This window comes from Patella vulgata, chromosome 5, assembly GCF_932274485.2.
Source record: "Patella vulgata chromosome 5, xgPatVulg1.2, whole genome shotgun sequence".
Lineage (NCBI taxonomy): Eukaryota > Metazoa > Mollusca > Gastropoda > Patellidae > Patella > Patella vulgata.
In genome coordinates, this window is record NC_065883.2 from 39,708,581 (window position 1) to 39,734,581 (window position 26,001).

At 35.1% G+C, this 26,001-nt stretch overlaps 1 protein-coding gene and 1 long non-coding RNA gene across 2 annotated transcripts in view; both read right to left on the reverse strand.

Moving 5' to 3' along the window:
- LOC126820656 (leucine-rich repeat-containing protein 9) overlaps positions 1-26,001 on the reverse strand; it is a 201,499-nt gene that overhangs the window by 98,318 nt on the left and 77,180 nt on the right. The window lies entirely within an intron of this gene.
- Positions 327-24,178, reverse strand: LOC130012829 (uncharacterized). Its single transcript, XR_008788063.1, has 3 exons — positions 24,050-24,178; positions 19,690-19,736; positions 327-534 (listed from the first exon to the last, which is right to left on the reverse strand). It is a non-coding gene; the product is annotated as an uncharacterized LOC130012829 (long non-coding RNA).

The following is a 26,001-nucleotide window of genomic DNA, read 5'->3' on the forward strand; positions in this document are numbered from 1 at the left end:
ATAATCTTTATTGATATACGTCGTTTTGTACAGAAAAAAATGCTTGGAAGGTGATGAAAAAATTGTTATATACTCGATTTTTTTCTCTTTCCATACAGAAAAACGGTCTTGCAATTAATTCCGCTTTGGCTTGCCATACAGGATGATTAGAATATAAATTAGCACACTTTCTCCTGTTAATATTGACTGGGCATTGGGGGCACTTCTGCTAACATTATATGTAAAACTCTTCATCTTTCAAGTTGTTTATCTGATCACTGATAATTTCAGTGGTGTTGGATTTCTTACCAATAACAAACAAATGCTTTCAATTAAACATTTTATATAACTGTAGATACAAGGAATAGTCCTGTGTTGAGCACGCGAAGAATGTTTATATTATTTCATTTGCGAAAAAACACTTTACTCCGAACGAGAATAATCTGCAATCACAGCTAAAACGACTACAACTTCAAATCTTGTCTACTTCAAAAATCTTCATCCATTACTTCAAAGTTACACAAACACAAAATTGCAGAAATTTTAAATGGAAAACTAAAAAGAAGAAACACATGGTATTAAATTACCTATCTCTAATTAGGTTACATTGCACAACATTAAGATAAAATAAAATTTTAAGAAAAAGAACCTTCACATTGGAAAGTGAAAATTAGAACATAAAAAAGCCATTCACATCAGATTCAGAAACTATAAAAAAAAAAAAAAAAAAAAAAAAAAGGGCTCCCTGCTCCCCTACACCCATTCCACAGCAATGATACAGTTTCTGTTTAATTCAGGCCAAAAAAAGTAAGCAGTTTTCTCCCATAAAATTTCATTATCAAGCTCCTAAATACTGTACACAAAATATATCGAAATCAAATTTAACAACCCATTAATCAAATTTAACAACCCATTAAACAAGTATTCCAAACTGAATCTCCAAGAAAGTTACATGTAGATAACTTATAATGATGAAAACACATCTTGAAAAATTAGATCTTGCACATTCAATATTTTCTATGCTACTGTTTTACAAATTACATGTATGACAAATCACACAAATATAAAAATATAATACAAAATATAATAAATTTCGAAAAAAAAAATTGTTCAGGATGGAAGACCTGGCAAAAAGTAATAGGTTGTGGATGGTTATGCAATATAAACAAGAAAAAAAACCGAAGTTAAAATAGCTAAGTCTCTAACTCAATATCATCCAAAATCTTCGACATTGAAAACACGAATTATTTGTTAATTTTAATCAACATTGATGTTGTGATCTTACCGGGAAAAGACGGGCTTCTGATATCCAATATTTAAGACAAAATAAATATTTTACCATTGGTACACGAATCGTGTACCATAATGCGTTTCAGGCCCATTCTAACAAGGGACTCGAAGAACGAGGCTAGACATTCAAGAAGTCATTTCAAACGGTGACGGCATATTCATATCGGGAGAGTATGCGCAATACATACTATGTAGACTAGAATAACCAGACGCTAGAAATTTTCATTCGATTGAGACTTCAGACATATTTCGCCAAACGTAACTGATTTGAAATTAGAGTAAAAATGGAAACAATTGAATGTAAATATGTTTATATATATTCCTATTACATTATTATATGCGTTACGACCCATTTGTGTCAATTTCTAGGTCCAAAATATTAGCGATTTAGCTCCTTTTAAAAAAAATGGCAAGGTACTCTTTCCTATAGCTAGTTCACCGAAATGTCCTGTTTCCTCAAAAGCATAACAAAATATAAGATATAAACACAAGCCCTAGATGAAATTGTAGACGGACACCAGTGACAACCATATATATCATTCTGTCCACGTGGGTTAAATCCCTAAGAATTACACAGAAACTGTAACATAGCATTCCACTTCCAAAGGAGATAAAATAGTATCCTCAACTGCATAAAAATACTTTCTGATTGGCATTGAATAACCAAATGATTACCATAGAACATCCTACTTTAATAAGACTATAGAATATAAGGTGGTAGCCAACTAGATATCCCATTCAAATCAAAAACATCAATCAGTTGCAGATAGTATCTCATCATTTAAAAGAAATAAAATAAAAACATTTAAAAAAACGAAAAAACCCCAATAAAAACTAGATCTGCATAGCAGATATGAAAGCTTTCATATTAACTGCAAAGGGGGTTATTAGAATCTATTGAAACAATAAGTATAAATGTCATCAGGTATCTGAAAAATTACATTTACCTTATGAACAAAATGGGAAAAATACAAAACAAAAATTGTCGACTTGTGGCTACCATCCAAGGCATATTTAGAAAACCGTATATTATATACAGAGTACGCAGGACAGGAATTAGTTGTGCTTCAATGTAAACCGGCCCGTTTCTTGCCTTTAGTTTTAGAGTTAGGTGTGATTTTCAAAGGATTCAATCGGAAATCGCTGAAAATCAATTGGGTTCTTCATCTCATGACCTTAAACACTGTATAAATTTAAAGTCAATCGGATATTGAATTTAGCCTCTAGAGCGTCCACAAGATTTTTTAAAGTGATCAAGGGCAATAACTCTGACGGTAATTATCGGAAATGGCAGTAAATATCAGATATAGCTGAAAATCAATACTGTAGGCATCTTCGTGTCATGACCTTAAACACTTCGCATAAATTTAAAGTCAATCGGATATTAACTTTGGCGTCCACAAGATAATTTGAAGTGATCAGGGGCCACAACTGAAAATCAATCGCCTACTTCGTCTCATGACCTTAACCACTGTGTATAAATTTAAAGTCAATCGGACATTAACTTTGGCCTCTAGAGCATCCACAAGATTTTTTTTAAGTGATGAAGGGCCATAACTCTGACAGTAATTATCGGAAATCGCTGAAAATCAATTGGCTTCTTCATCTCATGACCTTAAACACTGTGTATAAATTTAAAGTCAATCGGATATTGAATTTAGCCTCTATAGCCTGCACAAGATTTTTTGAAGTGGTCAAGGACCATAATTCCGACAGTAATTATCGGAAATCGCTGAAAATCAATAGGCTTCTTCGTCTCATGACCTTAAACACTGTGTATAAATTTAAAGTAATCGGATATTAACTTTAACCGGCCGGCCGGCGGCGGCGACGACAATATACGACCACATTTCAATGTGGGCGTATAAAAATTAACCGATGGCATATAACATTTAATGTATGATAAAGTCAAAATAGTCGATTTCGGTTTTTGGTGTTGCGTTCATTTTAAAAAAAATGTCTTTTACGGATAATGTGTATAGTACTAATAGCAATCACATACGGAAGAGGCGACAAGATCCCTTTGCATTTGGAATTTCAAAATTAATTAAAACCAAATTTAAATTCCGAAAATCGGTTGTTTATTTTTTGCTGAAACTCCTTTTTTTTTAATCTGATCAAAATGGGAATAAGTCACAGAGTGGTAATGGGCGTATTGTGTCCAAATTTCATGGTTTTGGGACAATCGGTGACAGTGTCGTGGCGAAATTCCACTTTTTTCGCGCTTACAGAAGCCGTAAATGGCGGAAAAAAACGAATGGCAGGAACCGTGTCAAGAACAAACGACCTGAACGAATGCAGGTATCGCCTTGAAGTTTTCAGTGCACCTAGGTACCAACGTGAAAAGTTCCTCGCCGGAATTTGGTAGTCAACGTAACTTTGGTTCCAGCGTGGCGCATGCGCGAAGTAAAAAGAAATTACGGTCGATTTTGGGATTTTGGGTATATTTCGGAGTGGTTTGGTAGGCGACGGTGGATCATTGACTCAGATTGATCTAACATGGCGATCATAACACAATATGATAATCACTTTGAAGAATGAGCAAATTTTCGCGACCGGGTTGATTTCCTCTGCCCAGGCAACGTTCCTGTGCTCCGATTGCCTTCATATTTGCACAGAATGTACCTTTGGATTCTAGCTAGCACATAGTAAAAATAGAAGAGTGTTGGATGCCGAGAACGTTCAAAATAAATTCAAAAAACCACCCACAACAATCAAAGGTTTTTTTTTGCTTAAAAAATTGCCGTATTTTATCAAATTTTTATTGTTCTTGATATCTGAGGATTTTCTCAATTTAATATGTGATAATTATCATCGCAGCGCAGCCAACCGCTAGAAATTCCAGAGATTTGGACCACCGGAAGGATGCCTCAGCAGTCAAAAAAGGTCAAAATAGGCGATTTCGGTTTCTAGTGTCAATACATCATTACGGTCATTTTAATAAATTGTCTTTTAAGGATAATGTGTATAGTACCAATACCTATCACATACGGAAGAGGCGATAAAATCTCTTTGCATTTGCAATTTCAAAATTAATTAAAACCAATATTAAATTCCGAAAATCGATTTTTTGCTAAAACTCTTTTTTTTTTTAATCGGATCAAAATGGGAGTAAGGCACCGAGTCTGGGGTGGTAATAGGCGTTTTGTATCCAAATTTCATGGTTTTCGGACAATCGGCGCCGGTGTCGTTGCGAAATTCCTCTTTTTTCGCCCTTACTGAAGCCGTAAATCGTGGAAAAAGCCGAACGACAGGAACCATGTGAAGAACAAACGACCTGAACAATGCAGGTATCGCCTTGAATTTTTCAGGGCACCTAGGTACCAACGTCAAAAGTTCCTCACCGGAATTTGGTAGTCATGGTACCTTTGGTTCCAGCGCGGCGCATGCGCAAAGTCAAAAGAAATTATGGTCGATTTGGGGATTTTGGGTATATTTCGGAGTGGTTTGGTAATTGACGGTGTATCTCAGATGGCGGTCATAACACAATATTATAATAACTTTGAAGAATGAGCAAATTTTCGCAACCAGGTTGATTTGCTCTGCCCAGGCAACGTTCCTGTGCTCCGATTGCCTTCAAATTTGCACAGAATGTACCTTGGGATTCTAGCTATCACATATTAAAAATAGAAGAGTGTTGGATTCCGACAACGTTCAAAATAAATTCAAAACCCACCCCCAGCAATCAAAGTTTTTTTGCTTAAAAAATTGCCGTATTTTATCGAATTTTTATTGTTCTTGATATTTGAGGATTTTCTCAATTTAATATGTGATAAATATTATCGCGGCGCAGCCAACCGCTAGAAATTCCAGAGATTTGGACCACCGGAAGGATGCCTCAGCAGTCAAAAAAGGTCAAAATAGGCGATTTCGGTTTCTAGTGTCGATACATCGTTACGGTCATTTTAAAAAATTGTCTTTTAAAGATAATGTGTATAGTACCAATACCTATCACATACGGAAGAGGCGATAAAAACTCTTACCATTTGCAATTTCAAAATTAATTTTGCACCAATATTGAATTCTGAAAATCGTTTTTTTTGCTAAAACTCTTTTTTTTTTTAATCGGATCAAAATGGGAGTAAGGCACAGAGTCCGGGTGGTAATGGGCGTATTCTTTCCAAATTTCATGGTTTTCGGACAAACGGCGCCGGTGTCGTGGCGAAATTCCTCTTTTTTCGCCCTTACTGAAGCCGTAAATCGCGGAAAAAACCGAACGGCAGGAACCATGTGAAGAACAAACGACCTGAACGAATGCAGGTATCGCCTTGAATTTTTCAGGGCACCTAGGTACCAACGTGAAAAGTTCCTCGCCGGAATTTGGTAGTCATGGTACCTTTGGTTCCAGCACGGCGCATGCGCGAAGTCAAAAGAAATTATAGTCGATTTTGGGATTTTGGGTATATTTCGGAGTGGTTTGGTAAGTGACGGTGTATCTAAGATGGCGGTCATAACACAATATTATATTAACTTTAAAGAATGAACAAATTTCCGCGACCGGGTTGATTTGCTCTGCCCAGGCAACGTTCCTGTGATCCGATTGCCTTCAAATTTGCACAGAATGTACCTTGGGATTCTAGCTATCACATATTAAAAATAGAAGAGTGTGGGATTCTGAGAACGTTCAAAATAAATTCAAAACCCACCCCCAACCATCAAAGTTTTTTTGCTTAAAAAATTGCCGTATTTTATCGAATTTTTATTGTTCTTGATATCTGAACATTTTCTCATTTCAATATGTGATAAGTATCATTGAGGCGCAGCCAACCGCTAGAAATTCCAGAGATTTGGACCACCGGAAGGATGCCTCAGCAGTCAAAAAAGGTCAAAATAGGCGATTTCGGTTTCTAGTGTCGATACATCGTTACGGTCATTTTAAAAAATTGTCTTTTAAGGATAATGTGTATAGTACCAATACCTATCACATAAGGAAGAGGCGATAAAATCTCTTTGCATTTGCAATTTCAAAATTAATTAAAACCAATATTAAATTCCGAAAATCGGTTTTTTTGCTAAAACTCTTTTTTTAATCGGATCAAAATGGGAGTAAGGCACAGAGTCCGGGGTGGTAATGGGCGTATTGTGTCCAAATTTCATTGTTTTCGGACAATCGGTGCCGGTGTCACGGCGAAATTCCACTTTTTTTCCCCTCATAGAAGCCGTAAATTGACTTGAGGCCAGGGTCCTTGAAGTTGTACAGCTGCACCCGGTGACCGATATTTATTTAACGGGGAATAAGTGATAATTCATATTATAGCAGTAAATAATTAAAATATTTCATAGGGATTATAATAATATGTAAGCTTATTTCATGTCTGGTTATTACAGGGTTAAAACCAATATTAAATTCCGAAAATCTTTTTTTTGCTAAAACTCTTTTTTTTTTAATGGTATCAAAATGGGGGTAAAGCACAGAGTCCGGGGTGGTAATTGGCGTATTGTGTCCAAATTTTATGGTTTTCGGACAATCCACTTTTTTCTCCTCATGGAAGCCGTAAATTGACTTAGAAAAAAAATGACGAATGGCAGGTGACTAGAACAAACGACTTGAACGAATGCAGGTATCACCTTGAAATTTTCAGGGTACCTAGGTACCAACGTGAAAAGTTGCTCGCCGGAATTTAGTACTCTTGGTACCGTTGGTTCCTGTGTAGCGCATGGGCGAATTCAAAACCAGCTAAACTCGAAAACAACCTTGTCGCCACGGAAAACATCAAAGGAGAAATTCGAATTTTTGAAATATTCAAATACCAAACACTCGACCATGATCCAGGCTATCCTGAAATGTAATAATTTCGGTAATAGGAGACACATTCTCTAAGTCACGACCAATTGTGTATGTTTTCAAGCCCATTAATGTGGATTTTTCACTATTTTTCATTTTCAATTCAAAATGGCGTCCATCAGTTGACCTAAATCAAAATTCTACTGCCTACATTTTATGGGCTTTCCTTCAAGGAAATACATATGAAAGCTTAACTAGAACTGCGAAGCAGTAATGTCGGGTTTTACCGGTGCCACGTTACCCTTGAACTTATGTCACTCCCGGTGCCACGTTATCCTTGAATTTATGTCACTTCCAGTATCAATGAAACCGTTAAACAGATTTCCACATAAGCATTCCACAAATAGATGCAGCATCAACCAAATCTAGCAACATCAATTGCATCTATACATTTGTTACCATGTGTTACATATGTCAAAAAAGTGATCCTGACAAAATTTGTTACTAATTACCGATAAGTTAGCTAACTTTATTATGGGAAATTAAAATGGGAAAAAAATCTGTAAAAGTCATCCTGACAAAATTGGTTATTTCTCAACAAGGGAATATGCTAGAGGCCATTTTTGGACATCTATATGATCATATTGATCCAATCTATATGTCCATTGGAATCAAATATCACTAGAACTGCGACGCAGTAATGACGGGTTTCACTGGTGCCACGTTATCCTTGAACTTATGTCACGTCAAGTGACACGTTACACCTGAACTTATCACTTATCAGTTCCGGTACCACTTGAACTGATCAACAGATTTCCATATAAACATAGCAAACGTTTTATAAAATTGCCTATTTCTCGGCAACTGCTAATATTACAAACTAATTTTGACATACTTTGTCATCGTATGGATTAATGTACAGGTTCGTGAAAGTTGTCAAGAAATATTTTAAAATATGAAAAGCCTGAATGCATTGTAATTAAAGTAGCCCATTTTTACACCCATTTTCAGCTTTAAATCAAAATGATGCAAATGCAAAACAGAAATAAAAAAAAGCAAGACATATTTTGTGTCTTTAGTATGAGCATTTATCTTGATCTATTAGATTTGTAAACATTAATATTTGCTTTTTAATAGACCTTTCGACACGTCAAAATTGAAGTTTTGGGCAAAATTACGTCACTTCCGGTGCCGACAGAAACTTTTCTAGGTAGAAGTAAGTTGAGAATTTGCACCAGGTGGGCCTTTCTTTTACACAAATCAGGCATTAAATAATTAACCCAGAACCCATACACTGAAATTAAAATGCGAAAAATCTTAAAAAGTGATCCTGAGAAAATTGGTTATTTCTCGGCAAGGGAAGATGTTAGAAACAATTTTGTGATATCAATATGATCGTATTGATTGATACTATTTGTCCATAAGAATCAAATATCATAATTTTACACCAATAATGAATATCACTTACTTCAAACAATTACTTGTTTAAGAGGCTAAAAATACAGTTTTTGCCAAAGTGACGGGACTTCCCGTGATAATGAAAATACTAAATTACTTCTATGAAATCGTAAATGGCATTAGGTATCACACAGTGAAATTTTTATGAAAATCGAATAATAATTGACACTTTTATGGACCAAAAACCTTAAAAAGTGACCTGCTGAAAATCGTCTATTTCACCGCAACTGAACAAGTCAGAAACCATTTTGCGATATCTATATGATCGTATGGGTTCATTCTATTAATTGATTGGAATCAAATATCATAATTTTAAAAACATTACAAATCAGACTCATTTGAATAAAATATCTGTTTTGAAGGCTATAAATACATTTTGTGCCCAAATGGCGCCATTTCCGGTGACATTGAAAAAGTTAAATTAGTTTGAACCAGTCAAAATTGACATTACGCATCAAATGGTGTCACTTTTATGAAAGTCCAATAATAATTGGCTCTTTAACAGGCAATATAGCGTAAAAAGTGACTCATGCAAAATTGATCATTTCTCGGCAAATACTCATATTACAAACTAATTTTGACAGATTCTCTTCGTATGGATTAATGCTACAAGTTTATGAAAGTTGTGAAGAAATATTTTAAAATATGAAAAGCCTGAATGGGTTGTAAATAGCTCATTTTTACACCTTTTTTCACCTTTAAATCGAAATGGCGCAAATACAAAACCAAAATCAAAAAAAGCGAGTCCGAGATTTTTTGCGCCTTTTGTAGGGGCATTTATCTTGATCTATCAGATTTGCAAAAATTAACATTTGCTAGTGAAAAGACGTTCCGACTCGACAAAATTGGAGTTTTTAGCAAAATTGCGTCACATCCCCTGCCGATAAAAAAACTTTACCGGTAATAAAAAAATTGAGAATTTGCACCATGGAGCATATGAACTTTGTTTTATAATTAACCTAGAACCGATAAACTGAATTAGCCAATAGCGGCCAAGAAAAATTATGGAGACAAAAAATGTTCACATTTTTGCTCAAATCAGACGACCCCTTAACCCTGGGTAAAATGCCATAATAAATTATTCATTAATAAAAAAGTTTTTTGTCAAAATTTAAATTTTCAAAATTTGGCGCCTAATATCTCCGAAGATTCGTCGAAAATCAAAAATCTAAACTACCGTAGCTATGTGCCCTGTCTCAGGCTATGTCAAAATGTATCAAATGTTAAAATCCAACGATTATTGTTAATATTACGGCAATATTTCAAAAACCGACAACTTCGGCGATTTCGGACATTTCGAATCGATCCGACAAGTAGTTTCTGAGATATGCTCAAGTGGAAAAAAACCCTAATAATGCTAAACCAATAATAAATATAACTCACTTCAAAAAAATATTTGTTTTGAAAGCTAAAAATACAGTTTTTGTCCAAATGACATTACTTCCGGTGATAATGAAAATGTTAAATTAGTTCTATGAAATCATGGCATAAGGCATCACACGGTGAAAATTGTATGAAAATCGAATAATAATTTACACTTTCATAGACCAAAAACCTTGAAAAGTGACTTAAAGAAAATCGTCTATTTCTCTGCAACCGTACAAGTTAGAAACGCTTTTATGGTATCTGTATGATTGTATGGGTTCATTCTATTTGTTGATTGGAATCAAATATCATAATTTTAAAAACATTACAGATCCGATTCATTTGAATAAAATATCTGATTTGAAGGCTAAAAATACAGTTTTTGACCAAATGACGTCATTTGCGATGATAGAAAAATGTTAAATTGGCTTGACCTAGTCTAAATTGGCATAAGGCATCAAATGGTAAAAACAAATTGAAAATCGAATGATACTTGACTCTTTACAGGCAAAATAATTTGAAACATGACGCATGCAAAAATTGCCTATTTCTCGGAAACCGCTCATATAACAAACTAATTTTCACATACATTCTCTTCGTATGGATTATTGCTACGAGTTTATGAAAGTTACAAAGAAATATTTTATAATATAAAGACGCTGAATAGGTTGTAAATAGCTTAATTTTACACCGTTTTTCACCTTTTAATCGAAATGGCCCGAAAACGAAATCGAAATTAAGAAAACTGAGTCCGATGTTTTGTGCACATTTGCATGGCACATCCTTTTGGTAATATCAAATTTTGAAAAAATAATATTTGCTTTCAAAAAGTGGTACCGAACTGTCAAAATTACAGTTTTTGTTAAAATTTTGTCACTTCCGATGCTGACAGATAACTCTATCGGTAACAAAAAAAATGACATTTCGGAAAAGGGGGATACGAACTTTGTTTTAAACAAATCGAACAATAAATAATCAATGTAGGACCGAAAAAATGAATTAGCCAATGACGGCTAACGCAAATTACTGAGACAAAAATTGTTCACATTTTTGCTCAAATCAGATGACTATTTAGCCCTGGATAAAATATCATAAAGAAATATTCATTAATAAAAAAAAAATTTGTAAAAATTTAAATTTTCAAAATTTGGCGCTTAATATCTCCGAAGATTCATCGAAAATCAAAAATCTAAAGACACGTAGCTATGTGCCTAGTCTCTGGCTATGTCAAAATGTATTAAATGTTGAAATCCGGCAATTGTTAATATTACGGCTATATTTAGAAAAAAACAACTTCGGTGATTTCGGACATTTCGCATTGTCGCAGAATGTTCGAAATAGATTTAATCGCTAAGTCATGCCATCTTTCCTGAGATATACTCAAGTGGAAAATAAAACGGCCAACGTGTTGGATGATTGATTTTTTGGTAAAAACAAATCACTAGAACTGCGACGCAGTAATGACGGGTTTCATGGGTGCCCTGTTACCATTGAACATATGTCACTTCCAGTACCGATGAAAACATTAAACAGGTTTCCATATAAGCATTGCACACATCAAATAAAATGTACGCATAATCAACAAAATCCAGCAATATCAATTCATTGTATACATTTGTTACATGTAAGTGATCCTGACAAAATTACATTACTTCCGGTGATAATGAAAATGTTATGAAATCAGAAATGGCATAAGGCATCACATGGTGAAAATTTTATGTAAATCGAATAATAATTTCCACTTTCATAGACCAAAAAACTTAAAATGTGACCTGTAGAAAATCGTCTATTTCTCTGCAACCGTACAAGTTAGAAACCATCTTTTGGTATCTGTATGATCGTATGGGTTCAATCTATTTGTTGATTGGAATGAAATATCATAATTTTAAAAACATTACAAATCATGACTCATTTGAATAAAATATCCGTTTTAAAGGCTAAAAATACAGTTTTTGCCAAAATGACGTTACTTACGGTGATAATGAAAATCTTAAATTACTTGAATGAAATCGTAAATGGCATTAGGTATCACACGGTGACAATTTTATGAAAATCGAATAATAATTGACACTTTTATGGACCAAAATCCTTGAAAAGTTGCCTGTTGAAAATCGTCTATTTCTCCGCAACTGAACAAGGTAGAAACCATTTTGTGATATCTATATGATCGTATGGGTTCATTCTATTAGTTGATTTGAATCAAATATCAAAATTTTAAACAAATAACAAATACGACTCATTTGAATAAATTATTTGTTTCGAAGGCTATAAATACAGTTTTTGCCCAAATTACGTCATTTCCGGTGACATTGAAAATGTTAAATTGGTTTGACCTAGTTAACATTGACATTACGCATCAAAAGGTGTCACTTTTATGAAAATCCAATAATAATTGACTCTTTTACAGGCAAACTAGCGGAAATAGTGGCTCATGCAAAATTGGCCATTTCTTGGCAACTGCTCATATTACAAACTAATTTTCACATACATTCTCTTTGTATGGATTATTGTTACAAGTTTATGAAAGTTGCGAAGAAATATATTAAAACATGAAAAGCCTGAATGGGTTGTAAATAGCTCATTTTTTCACCTTTAAATCGAAATGACCCAAAAACAAAATCGAAATTAAAAAAAACTGAGCCCGATGTTTTCTGCGCCTTTACAGGGTACACCCTTTCAGTCATACCAGATTTGAAAAAAATAATATTTGCTTTCAAAAAGTGGTACCGAACTGTCAAAATTGTAGTTTTTGCTAAATTTACGTCACTTCCGTTGCCGTAAGGAAAATGTACCGGTAACAAAAAAAATGACATTTTGGACCACGGAGCATATGAACTTTGTTTTATACAAATCGAACAATAAATAATTAATCCAGGACTGAAAAACTAAATTAGCCAATGGGGGCCATGGAAAATTACGGTGAAAAAAAATGTTGCCATTTTTGGTCAAATCAGATGACTCTTGAACCCTGGGTAAAATACCACATACAAATATTCATTAATAAAAAAGTTTTTCGTAAAAATTTCAATTTTCAAAATTTGGCGCCTAATATCTCCAAAGATTCGTCGAAAATAAAAAATCTAAAGAACCCTATCTTTGTGCCTTGTCTCTGGCTGTGTCAAAATGTATCCAATGTTAAAATCCAACGATTATTGTTAATATTACGACAATGTTTCAAAAATCGACAACTTCGACGATTTCGGACATTTTGCATTGTCGCAGAACGTTCGAAATAGCTTTAATTTCTAAGTCACACCCACTTTCCCAGTAAATCCGAAAACATTGAATCAATCCGACAAGTATTTTCTGAGATACAATCAAAATGGAAAAAGAACCAGCGGCTGCCAGGCAGGATACGCCCACATTTTCGAGAGATGGATAGAGAACAAGCTAACAAGAAAGTGATTTTTCCTACAATCAAGGGCCATAATTCAGGAAATTACAATTCGATATGCGCATATATCGAAAGGAACTGAGATCTTTGTGTTATAAACTTACATTTTAAGTTTCAACAAAATCGGATAAAAATTGTGACCTCTATAGGGTCCACAACCGTGATATACCATATTTTTACGCTATTTGAGAACGAACGGTGGCCATTTTGTCTGTCAATTTTGGGGCGATTTTCACAAAATTCAAACTCAACTGTCCTTAGGGTGGAGCGGTAATATAATAATACGGTTTTTTAAATCGGATAAAAATTATGACCTCTATAGGGTCCACAACCTTGATATACCATATTTTTACGCTATTTGAGAATGAACGGCGGCCATTTTGTCTGTCAATTTTGGGCCGATTTTCATGAAATTCAAACTCAGTCGTCCTTAGGGTGTAACGGTGATATAATAGCACGTTTTTTTAAATCGGATAAAAATTATGACTTCTATAGGGTCCACAAGCTAAAAACGTGATTTTTCGTACAATCAGGGGCCATAATTCAGGAAGTTACTGTCCGATATGCGCAAATATCGAAAGGAACTGAGATCTTTGGGTTATAAACTTACATTTCAAGTTTCAACAAAATCGGATAAAAATTGTGACCTCTATAGGGTCCACAAGCTAAAAACGTGATTTTTCGTACAAACAGGGGCCATAATCCATGAAGTTTCGATCCGATACATGCCAATATCAAAAGCAGCCGAGATCTTTTGGGGATAAACCTATATTTCAAGTTTCGTCGAAATCGGATAAGAATTGTGACCTGTAGAGAGTCCACAAACAATTGTGGACGGACGGACAGGGGCGACGGCATAATACGTCCACATGAAAATGTTGGCGTATAAAAAATAATAATAATAAGAATAATAATAAGAACTAGATCTGCATAGCAGATATGAAAGCTTTCATATTAACTGCAACGGGGTTTATTAGAATCTATTGAAACAATAAGTATAAATGTCATCAGGTATCTGAAAAATTACATTTACCTTATGAACAAAATGGGAAAAATACTAAACAAAAATTGTCGACTTGTGGCTACCATCCAAGGCATATTTAGAAAACCGTATATTATATACAGAGTACGCAGGACAGGAATTAGTTGTGCTTCAATGTAAACCGGCCCGTTTCTTGCCTTTTGTTTTAGAGTTACGTGTGATTTTCAAAGGATTCAATTGGAAATCGCTGAAAATCAATTGTCTTCTTACCTTAAACACTGTATAAATTTAAAGTCAATCGGATATTGAATTTAGCCTCTAGAGCGTCCACAAGATTTTTTAAAGGGATCAAGGGCAATAACTCTGACGGTAATTATCGGAAATGGCAGTAAATATCAGATATCGCTGAAAATCAATACTGTAGGCATCTTCGTGTCATGACCTTAAACACTGCGCATAAATTTAAAGTCAATCGGATATTAACTTTGGCCTCTAGAGCGTCCACAAGATATTTTGAAGTGATCAGGGGTCACATCTCTGGCAGTAAATATCAGATATCGCTGAAAATCAATCGCCTACTTTGTCTCATGACCTTAACCACTGTGTATAAATTTAAAGTCAATCGGACATTAACTTTGGCCTCTAGAGCATCCACAAGATTTTTTTAAGTGATGAAGGGCCATAACTCTGACAGTAATTATCGGAAATCGCTGAAAATCAATTGGCTTCTTCATCTCATGACCTTAAACACTGTGTATAAATTTAAAGTCAATCGGATATTGAATTTAACCTCTAGAGCGTGCACAAGATTTTTTGAAGTGGTCAAGGACCATAATTCTGACAGTAATTATCGGAAATCGCTGAAAATCAATAGGCTTCTTCGTCTCATGACCTTAAACACTGTGTATAAATTTAAAGTAATCGGATATTAACTTTAGCCGTCCGGACGGCGGCGACGACAATATACGACCACATTTCAATGTGGGCGTATAAAAATTAACCGATGGCATATAATATTTAATGTATGATAAAGTCAAAATAGTCGATTTCGGTTTTTGGTGTTGCGCTCATTTTAAAAAAAATGTCTTTTACGGATAATGTGTATAGTACTAATAGCAATCACATACGGAAGAGGCAAAAAGATCCCTTTGCATTTGGAATTTCAAAATTAATTAAAACCAAATTTAAATTCCGAAAATCGGTTGTTTATTTTTTGCTGAAACTCCTTTTTTTAATCTGATCAAAATGGGAGTAAGTCACAGAGTGGTAATGGGCGTATTGTGTCCAAATTTCATGGTTTTCGGACAATCGGTGCCGGTGTCGTGGCGAAATTCCACTTTTTTCGCCCTTACAGAAGCCGTAAATGGTGGAAAAAAACGAACGGTAGGAACCGTGTCAAGAACAAACGACCTGAACGAATGCAGGTATCGCCTTGAAGTTTTCAGTGCACCTAGGTACCAACGTGAAAAGTTCCTCGCCGGAATTTGGTAGTCAACGTACCTTTGGTTCCAGCGTGGCGCATGCGCGAAGTCAAAAGAAATTACGGTCGATTTTGGGATTTGGGGTATATTTCGGAGTGGTTTGGTAAGTGACGGTGTATCTAAGATGGCGGTCATAACACAATATTATAATAACTTTAAAGAATGAACAAATTTCCGCGACCGGGATGATTTGCTCTGCCCAGGCAACGTTCCTGTGATCCGATTGCCTTCAAATTTGCACAGAATGTACCTTGGGATTCTAGCTATCACATATTAAAAATAGAAGAGTGTGGGATTCCGAGAACGTTCAAAATAAATTCAAAACCCACCCCCAACCATCAAAGTTTTTTTGCTTAAAAAATTGCCGTATTTTATCGAATTTTTATTGTTCTTGATATCTGAACATTTTCTCATTTTAATATGTGATAAGTATCATCGAGGCGCAGCCAACCGCTGGAAATTCCAGAGATTTGGACCACCGGAAGGATGCCTCAGCAGTCAAAAAAGGTCAAAATAGGCGATTTCGGTTTCTCGTGTCGATACATAGTTACGGTCATTTTAAAAAATTGTCTTTTAAGGATAATGTGTATAGTACCAATACCTATCACATACGGAAGAAGCGATAAAATCTCTTTGCATTTGCAATTTCAAAATTAATTAAAACCAATATTAAATTCCGAAAATCGTTTTTTTTGCTAAAACTCTTTTTTTCAATGGGATCAAAATGGGGTTAAAGCACAGTGTCCGGGGTGGTAATGGGCGTATTGTGTCCAAATTTCATGGTTTTCGGACAATCGGTGCCGGTGTCACGGTGAAATTCCACTTTTTTCCCCTCATGGAAGCCGTAAATTGACTTCGAAAAAAAACGACGAAAGGCAGGTGACAAGAACAAACGACTTGAACGAATGCAGGTATCACCTTGAAATTTTCAGGGTACCTAGGTACCAAAGGGAGAAGTTGCTCGCCGGAATTTAGTACTCATGGTACCTTTGGTTCCAGCGTAGCGCATGCGCGAAGTCAAATCCAGCTAAACTCGAAAACAACCTTGTCGGCACGGAAAACATCAAAGGAGAAATTCGAATTTTTGAAATATTCAAATACCAAACGTTCGACCATGATCCAGGCTATCCTGAAATGTATTAATTTCGGTAATAGGAGACATATTCTCTAGGTCACGACCAATTGTATATGTTTTCAAGCCCATAAATGTGGATTTTTCACTAATTGTTATTTTCAATTCAAAATGGCGTCCATCATTTGCCGGAAATCAAAATTGTGTTCTCTACCGTTTTTCGGCTTTCCTTCAAGGATTCGGAAAATATAATTGCCTTGTCTGTAAGTAAAATATAAAAAAAGCCTTATGTAATTTTCACATTTCAAGATGGTGGCATTTCCGGTTTGAGCTACAAACTCAATTTTTTGTAGCGAATCAGTAGTGTCGTAGCCAGTAAAGAAAAAAAAATCAAGGCAATCTGACCTATATTTCGTCGATTTTTTTGAAAACTTTGATCCTTAATTTCATCAAGGGGAGATAATTTAGAAAATTTCTAATGATATTTATGAAGTCGCATTGATAAGATCTACCTACATTCTAAATTTCATGAAAATCGTGCAACTATTAAAGAAGTTGTCAAATTGATCTCAACTTCCGGTTCAAAATCACAGCGACGAATTTTCGAAATTCGAAAATTCGAAATTGCAGATTTTAAGTAAATGTTTCAAGGCACCCCTCAAAAAAAGAATTAGTAAAATAGGTCAAATAGTTACAAAGTTACAGTAATGTAGGTCAAATGAATTTGTTCGTAAAATTCGGATTCGAAAAACGATTTGAAAATATATTTAATCAACATTCGCACCCCATTTTTGGGGGGGTAGGTCAAAGTTTCAGATTGATCCTATGGTTAGATTCTGAGAAATCCGATTTGTAGAAATGACACACAAAAAAAAATAATAACGAGATATGTGCATCTCATCAAATTCAGCTTATACCATACCCACAATAATGTTACGGAGTCAGTGAGTTCAAGTTAGACAATACGCTGACCTTCCACTGACCATGCTTATAATATAAAATCTGTCAATGACAGCTGATTCATTGTTTAGTTTTTTATATGATATATTTAATATCAATAATATATGTATATGCATGCTTTATTTTACTTTACACGACCTCTAAAAATGCCCCAAATCGTAAAAATACGACTTTTTGGATTTCGATCTCCTTTTTTCGGCTACCCCGGACATTTTCAAAAAATGATACAATGATTTCACACAACAGGCCAGCTATTAGCCTCTCGATTGACAAGAGTTTCATCGCCCTCCATTCATTATAACCAATGTCATCGTGCCCTAAAGAATCAACAAATCAGCTTGCTTATCTCTGCTTACCCTAGGCAAAAAATGCTCATCTTTGAACTCAATCATGACATTGACCTAGTGAACGCCTACACCAAGTTTGAACATTCTAGCTTAATTAGAAGGAGAGTTCTTGTGTTCCAAAGTCCCGGCCCTTCAAATTGCTTCTATTTTTCATTTTCAATTCAAAATGGTGACCATCACGTGACCGAAATCAAAATTCTGATCCGATAGATTTTTAGGCATTCCTTCCAGGATTCCAAAAATATGACGCCCGAGTCTGTCCGGTTCGATCGACAAACTCCATATTTTGTGTACGAATCAGTAATTACTTGTCTAGTATCAAATTTTTTTTTTAGGTCATTCTAACCTATATTTCGACGATTTTTTTGAAAACTTTGATCCTTAATTTCACCAAGGGGAGATAATTTAGAAAATTTCCAAGGACATCATTGAAGTCGCATTGGCAAGATCTACTAACATTCTAAATTTCACGAAAATCGCACAACTATTAAAGAAGTTGTCAAATTGGTAATAACTTCCGGTTCGAAATGACAGCGACGAATTTTCGAAATGCCAAAATCCGAAATTGCAGATTTGAAGTAAATGTTTCAAGATACTCAAAGAAAAAAGAATTAGTAAAATAGGTCAAATAGTCACAAAGTTACAGCATTGTAGGTCAAATGCATTCCTTCGTAAAATTCGGTGATTTCGGATTCGTAAAACGTTTTGAAAATATATTTAATCAACAGCCACCACCCATTTTTGGGGGGATAGGTAAAAGTTTCAGAACGATCCTATGGTTAGATTCTGAGAAATCCGATTTGTGGACAAAACACAAAAAAAAAATAACAATAATAATCTTAACAGAAACAATAAGCTTTCATATGTAATATGAAAGCTTAATAATCTTAACAAAAACAATAGTGTTTCACACAAGCTACGCAGTGTGAAACCCTAATTAAAAAACCTCTCTTCATCCATGTGGCTCAAGGCACGCCATGGATTACACTACAGGCACCAATCCTAAATTATACAAACATCATCATAGATTAATTAGATTTAAATATTTTAAATAAACCCTACTGTAAACACCTTAAACCGAGTTTTAAAGCCATCATGACTGTTTTTGCAAAAAGGGCATTCCCTACGTCATTCAGATGTACCATATCACCAGCATAATTGCTTAATTTACAACGTACTTTTCTGCAGTTATGCCAACACCTAACCTTGGCCAAATGACTAACTTGATCTTCTATGATCCTATTGATAATTACCCTATAACTTTCATAGACCTCTTTTGACATCCCCCGTGGTTGGAAGCGCGGAAAGATGCATCCAACAAAGACTACTGCCCCAGGACACCGCAAAGAAACCCTTCTGACCAAATTCATTATATTCCTAGCGATTTGAAAAGGCTGATGACGGGGATGAATATCATTGCCTCCAGTCTGTACAAAAACAACACGAACATCTGCAGGAATCTGGTCTACCATTCCCATTAAGTTTAGGGCTGTCCCTCCCGATCTATATACAAAATGAATTTTACCCTCCCCATTCTCCGTCTTTACAGAATATCCTAACTCTAACTCTAATTTTCTAATAAACGAATGCCCAAATACACAGACATCCATACTAAAATATAAATACTTTGTCTTACCAGTAATTGTTTAAGCCTGTAGCAAATAAGAACTTTATATTTATAACCTAAAATAAATACAACATATTATTAACAAAGTAGGCCTTTGAATATACAACAATAAATAATATGACGTCAACGGTGTGTAGTCGGATAGTTACGAGCGCGGATGTCAGTGGAAGCATGTCTGGCCTATTTTTTCTCTCCATATCTTCGTCGGGATAAGAAACTCGTTGAGATGTCATACTCAGCCATCCTTAGGGTGTAACGGTGATATAATAATACGTTTTTTTAAATCGGATAAAAATTATGACCGCTATAGGGTCCACAAGCTAAAAATGCGATTTTTCGTACAATCAGGGCCCATAATTCAGGAAGTTACGGTCCGATATGCGCGAAAGGAACCAAGATCTTTGGGTTATAAACTTACATTTCAAGTTTCAAAAAAATCAGATAAAAATTGTGACCTCTATAGGGTCCACAAGCTAAAAACGTGATTTTTCGTACAATCAGGGGCCATAATCCATGAAGTTTCGATCCGATACATGCCAGTATCGAAAGCAGCTGAGATCTTTTGGGGATAAACCTATATTTCAAGTTTCGTCAAAATTGGATAAGAATTGTGACCTGTAGAGAGTCCACAAACAATTGTGGACGGACGTCCGGACGGACAGGGGCGACGGCATAATACGTCCACATGAAAATGTGGACGAATAAAAAGCAGAATCTACCCTTATGATTACAGCAACTGTAAATTAAGTAAAAGCCGTTTGTTAATTTCTAGCAACCATCCGAGCCCACAACAATATTTCAACTATATTACATTATTAGTAGATCTAGTTTACGTCACGATGAACTATATTTAGGCCTAATAAAAATAACATAAAGAGCCCCTGATGATATGGCTTGTAAATCAAAATCTCGATCGACAACAATAATAGCAGTATCCCTTTCACTTAAATAGACAACCGACGTGCCATTGAAGCAACTCGTATATCAAATTTGTAGTGTACATGAAGCTGCGTTTTAATTTTCATATTCCCATCATTTCAATCAAGTATTCACCCAATGGCGTGTGTTTGCACAGTGGCGGGGGGAAGAGCGCCAATTTTAAATGGGGTTATTTCATTGGCTGCCGTAATCAGCACCCCCGCTAAAGCCATTTTATTTTAACAAAAACGAACAGTGGAACATTAAGAAAAGAATTTTAAATTGAAAAAAAAAAAAATAATAAATAAATAACTACCCCCAAAGGTAACGAAATAATCAGATTGGAATGATAATATAAACACCAATTTGGAAAAAAGAAAAGTAAATACAAAAATGAATACTTTAATTGAAAAAGGTTTGTCTGAAAGAGAGAGCGCATTCCTTAATATACACATATACGTGTGGTTCAAGGCACGCCACGGACGTACTATGCCCTACCTTTTGAATGCATCTTAAGTTGATTAAGCTATTAAGTGAAACCTACATCCATGTGGCTCAGGGCACACCATGAATACTCCTACTATAAGATCCCCCCCCACCTCTCTCTCTTAGTACTCTTACAAAGAAATTTAATTTAGAAAAACAAACGAGCATACTCCCAAAACCGTTGTTCGATATTCTCAATATCCTCTATTTCCCAAGTTCGTCCTGCACCTATAGGAAGGATAGATAATTCATTTGCAATGATGAATTTTTTTTCAACAGGCGCAATTTCAGAAGTCCAACGAAATGCGCAGTTTCGTCATCAACTAATTTTGTTACCAGCCCTGGGTACCAACTATCTTCATATGCTACGGCAATGTAGACATTTTCTTACAAATTTCCAATTTCATATGAAACATGTTGTGAATTAGTTTCGTCGTCAGTATCTTCACCAGAAAGATCGATTTCAGATTCCCGCGATACTTTACTTTTTTTGGCAGGTGTAGGGCAAATTTCGATATTTGATTTTTGTTTACGATGATTATCAACAAGTTGCTCAAGATTTTGATTAATCACCTCCTTAACTTTTTGTGTATTTCTGGTGTATTCCGTGTAACTAATTTAGAATTTGCTCAAGATTATTTCTAAGTTCACCAACTGCTAATTTTTTGCCTTGTTTTGACATCTTAAAAAGATCACGAGGTGCCTTTACATTCAAAACCTTATTGTAATACTTAATTTCCGTTACAAGTAAGGTTATTTTTTCAGTCTCAGAAACTGTTTCTAGTAAACTACTTGAATCCTCACGGCAACGGCATGGCCCACCAATCGTCAATGATTGATTGCTTTTCATTGAGATTTTTTAATTCTTTTGCTCGTGCGAGTTGGTAGCTCTCTTCTTCTGCCTCTTTACCTCAGCAACATACCCACGAGCCTCTTTCAGCCAAAACTGACAGCAACAGTTGATTGCTGTTCCCAACATAGCCATTAGCAAAAAAGTCTATGATGTCAGCTCTATGATAATGGGCTGCGGCAGCACCGTCGAATATGCAGTTAAATCTATTAGATCTAAAATCTAATATTTTAGACTTTTTGTCCGAAAGATCCAAGTAGCTGAGCCATCGCGCGCGACATCCCGATTTTTCATCACCACGTGGCCCCAAAGCAGAACATAAGGTTCGTAATAATCTTAAAACACAACTCTCTGAACATCTCCAATATTTGAACTCAGCTAACGCATCTCTTCCTAATGAACCACGCTCTTTTACCAATTCGCTTTCAAATGTTTTGATATCTTTTTCAGCCTGAGAACTTAAACCTAATAAAAAGTGAGCCATACAATAAAAGTAAAGTAACCCGTCGTCTTTCTTTTGACCTACAGAATCCAGATATTCGTTTTGCCATTCATTTAATTTCTTATGTGCCAATTGAACTACCGAGGAACGATCTCCAACGGGCGAAGATAAACGGGAAATCAAATTCTCAAACACTTCTTCGTTTCCTATCATAGTTTGGGCCAAATCCTTAAAGACACTAATGGTTGTGTCAACGACTGTTCTACTGTCTTTGCGAGCTATATCCATAAATCCCAAAGTCAATGTTTGAAAATTATCCGTTGTGACCTCAAAATCCAAAATTTTATTCTTGTCTCGACAAGTTCCATCAAAATGCAAATCAAACTTGTTACTTTTCAACAGAGTTTCTGTAACATGGCGCTTTGCTATAAAATGCACTTCGGGTACAAAATTGCTAATTGTATTAGCACTTGGAAGGGAAGTATTTGAAATATCAACATCAAACATATTTTTTGAAACTATGCTTATTACTTGTGGAATCTTCTTCATCCCAAGTTGTTGACCTACTAATATCATAATCCTGATTACCTGACATACCTTCACTTTTGTGACCTACTGACGTCAAATCTAATTTCTCTTGAAATGTATCGACCATTGCCGCCATTGGTTCTAATGGCGTTTTTAAAGACTTATCGTCATTTGGACACGATTGCATTAAACTTACATCATTAGAAATGCTTTTAAGCGGCAAGTTTGCCATAAGATTTAAATACTCACAGTACTACCTTTCCGTTTCTTTAATTCTGTATACTTTATAAGTATTTTATTAACAACAGAATTTAATTACTTCAAATTTAAATTAAGTTTTGGTGAAATGGACGTCAACATTTGAAATAATTCTTTCAAGGATAGTTGACCTTTAATCAATTTATACCGTAGCAATAAAATAGAACCATTTGTTAAATAACCTTCAAAAATCTCAGGATTATCATATTTTAAAAAACTAGCAAAATTGTCTGACGAAAGACTCGAAAGCAATTCTTTCCATTCAGCTGCAAGTGCAATAATACATTTACAATTTTAGATCTAGGCCTAACTTAAGACAAAATTGTTAGGTAGGAAATTTAGAGTTTTATTCATCAATTCACCCGGCGAAATAAAAAAAAACTTCCATTCAATAATTCATACAATAACAATGACCTCTATGTGACCTAGGCCTATTGCCATTGGTTCCATTACAATTTTAGATCAAGGCCCATCCATCAGAATAAACACACTAAACGTTGAAGGGTATAATTTATAGTTTTATTTATCAATTCACCAGATCTAAGAAAATGTATATTTTGATTCACTAATTCATACCAATTTTAAAAGCACCGGCAATTATTTGGGGGATACGATTACGATCTGACCGTACCAGTACTACAACTAGTAGGCGGATTCGTTCCACTCACTTCGACACTTGTGCATCACAATTTTATATTTAGGCCCACTGGCACTAGAAATAACACACGTGGGAAATATTTATAATTCTATTAACCTGATCTAAAAGAATTAAGATTAAAAAAGCACAAGTTTCTTCTATTAATTTTAAGTGTGGGCGTGGTGCGGTCCTCACCACTGTCTTACTTTGTTAGTCTTTCTTTGCATGGTATAATAATAATCATACTCACCACTACCCGTGATATTCACACTATCCACATAAACCTGCTGCTGTTCCATATTTTTTTCACCAAAATATTATTCATCGACCATTTGTGTCACACTCAGCGATCAAACTGGCGCAATTATGTTTAACTTCAACTTCGACCCCATGTTTTGATAACCTAGTTTTTCTGTACGGGATTTTTTTATTGGAGGTTGTTTTTGTAAAGATAAATTGTGATTGGTTTATTTTCTTTCGCGGGAATTTAGCGCCCCATGCCACCTGTTCATGTTTACATCACGTGAAGTGTCAGAGTAGTTCCGCATGTTGAGACGACCGTAGCATTTGTTACATTGTCTCTTGCAATGCATTTAGTAAAATGGATTAGGATAAACCTGGAATAACTTTTATTTGCAGGCAAGTCCTTTATTTGTATTAATGCATATCAAATCCCCTTGTTTACAACGTAGCAAGTATGTCAAAGCAGTTTCCTCGTCTCAGCCATACCCTTTTCTCTGTGACCTTGCTGGCTATAGCAGCCGACGTCATGACGTCACAAAACTCGCATGATTGCAGTATTTTTTTTTCTAAAAAAATCATGTTGTATACTATTTTCAAGTGCTCGGCGGGCGCACTTACCATGCTCCGATTTTGTTGATTTTAATATCATCGAAACGACAATAAAACGAACTTTCAATCGGTCGGGGGTGCTATATTGACAAATCGCCTCAAAAAAAAGATTTCGTGAACTGAAGTGTTCAACTTACAAAAAATGCATGGTATTTCGAAATGCCAACAAAGCACCCCGAATCGATCGAAAGATCGTTCATTTATAATATTAATAATAAGTGTGCCCGCTGAGCACTTAAAGTGGGGTACCCTCGTTTAAAAACGTGACAAAATTTCCTGTTAAAACACGGGAAATTGACGTTTTTCAACTTACGTTTATCAAATAAATAAAATGAACACATATATAAAAATTATATCAAAGAAGAGAACAGGATGTCTGCTTCTAAAATATTTTTAAATTATTACAAAACATTAAATAGCCACTGTTTGACGTTAAGTTGAAAAAGGGTTACAAATCCGGAAAAACGACTTTCTTCCAACGCAGGCAATGGAGCTGTGACACCTATTATAATGCTTTAAAATAGAACTAGAGCAAATATTTTTCTTAATATCTTCAAAAGTTTTTTGTCTCAAATCATTCCCGTTAAATTCACATTTGGTGGAATTAAACTCTCGTAAAGGCTTAGTTAAATCGGCTAAATTTGGGGTAAATTTACTTAACTGATGTATGACGCCTAATACTCTACGTAGACTGTGAATATCCGTTGGTGCGTCCATTTTAGAAATGGCTTTGAGTTTATCGGGATCTGGTTCTATACCGTGTTTACTTACGATATTTTCTAGAAATTTTAAACTGAATTCAAAAAATATGCATTTCGACAAATTTAAAGCTATGAAGTCATGTGTCATACTGTAATTCTGATTCACCGTAAATAAAGATGTCATCTATGTGACACAATACGCCTGGTAACCCATCTAAAAGTTGACATTCTTTTTTGGAAATATTCGGGAGCAGAATTAATACCAAACAGCAATCTATTGAAACAATATCATCCAAACGGGGTCATAAATGTAGTTAACAATTTGGATTCACTACTAATCAGGATTTGATAAAATCCGGAGTTGGCGTCCAGTTTTGTAAATACTTTTGCCCCCGATAATTGAGCTCGAGTTTGCTCCACCGTGGTTAACATAATTTTCTAGGAGTACATTTTTATTTAACATGGTGAAATCTACGCATAAGCGAATTCTACCGTCAGCCTTATCAATAGGCACTATGGGAAAACATCACTCCGTGGGATCCTCAACTCGTGAAATAACACCTAATTCTATAAGATGTGCAATCCCTTTTTTTCAACCTTTCATACTGAGGCAATTTAACAGCTCTAGAAGTTACAACTGAATAAGGTT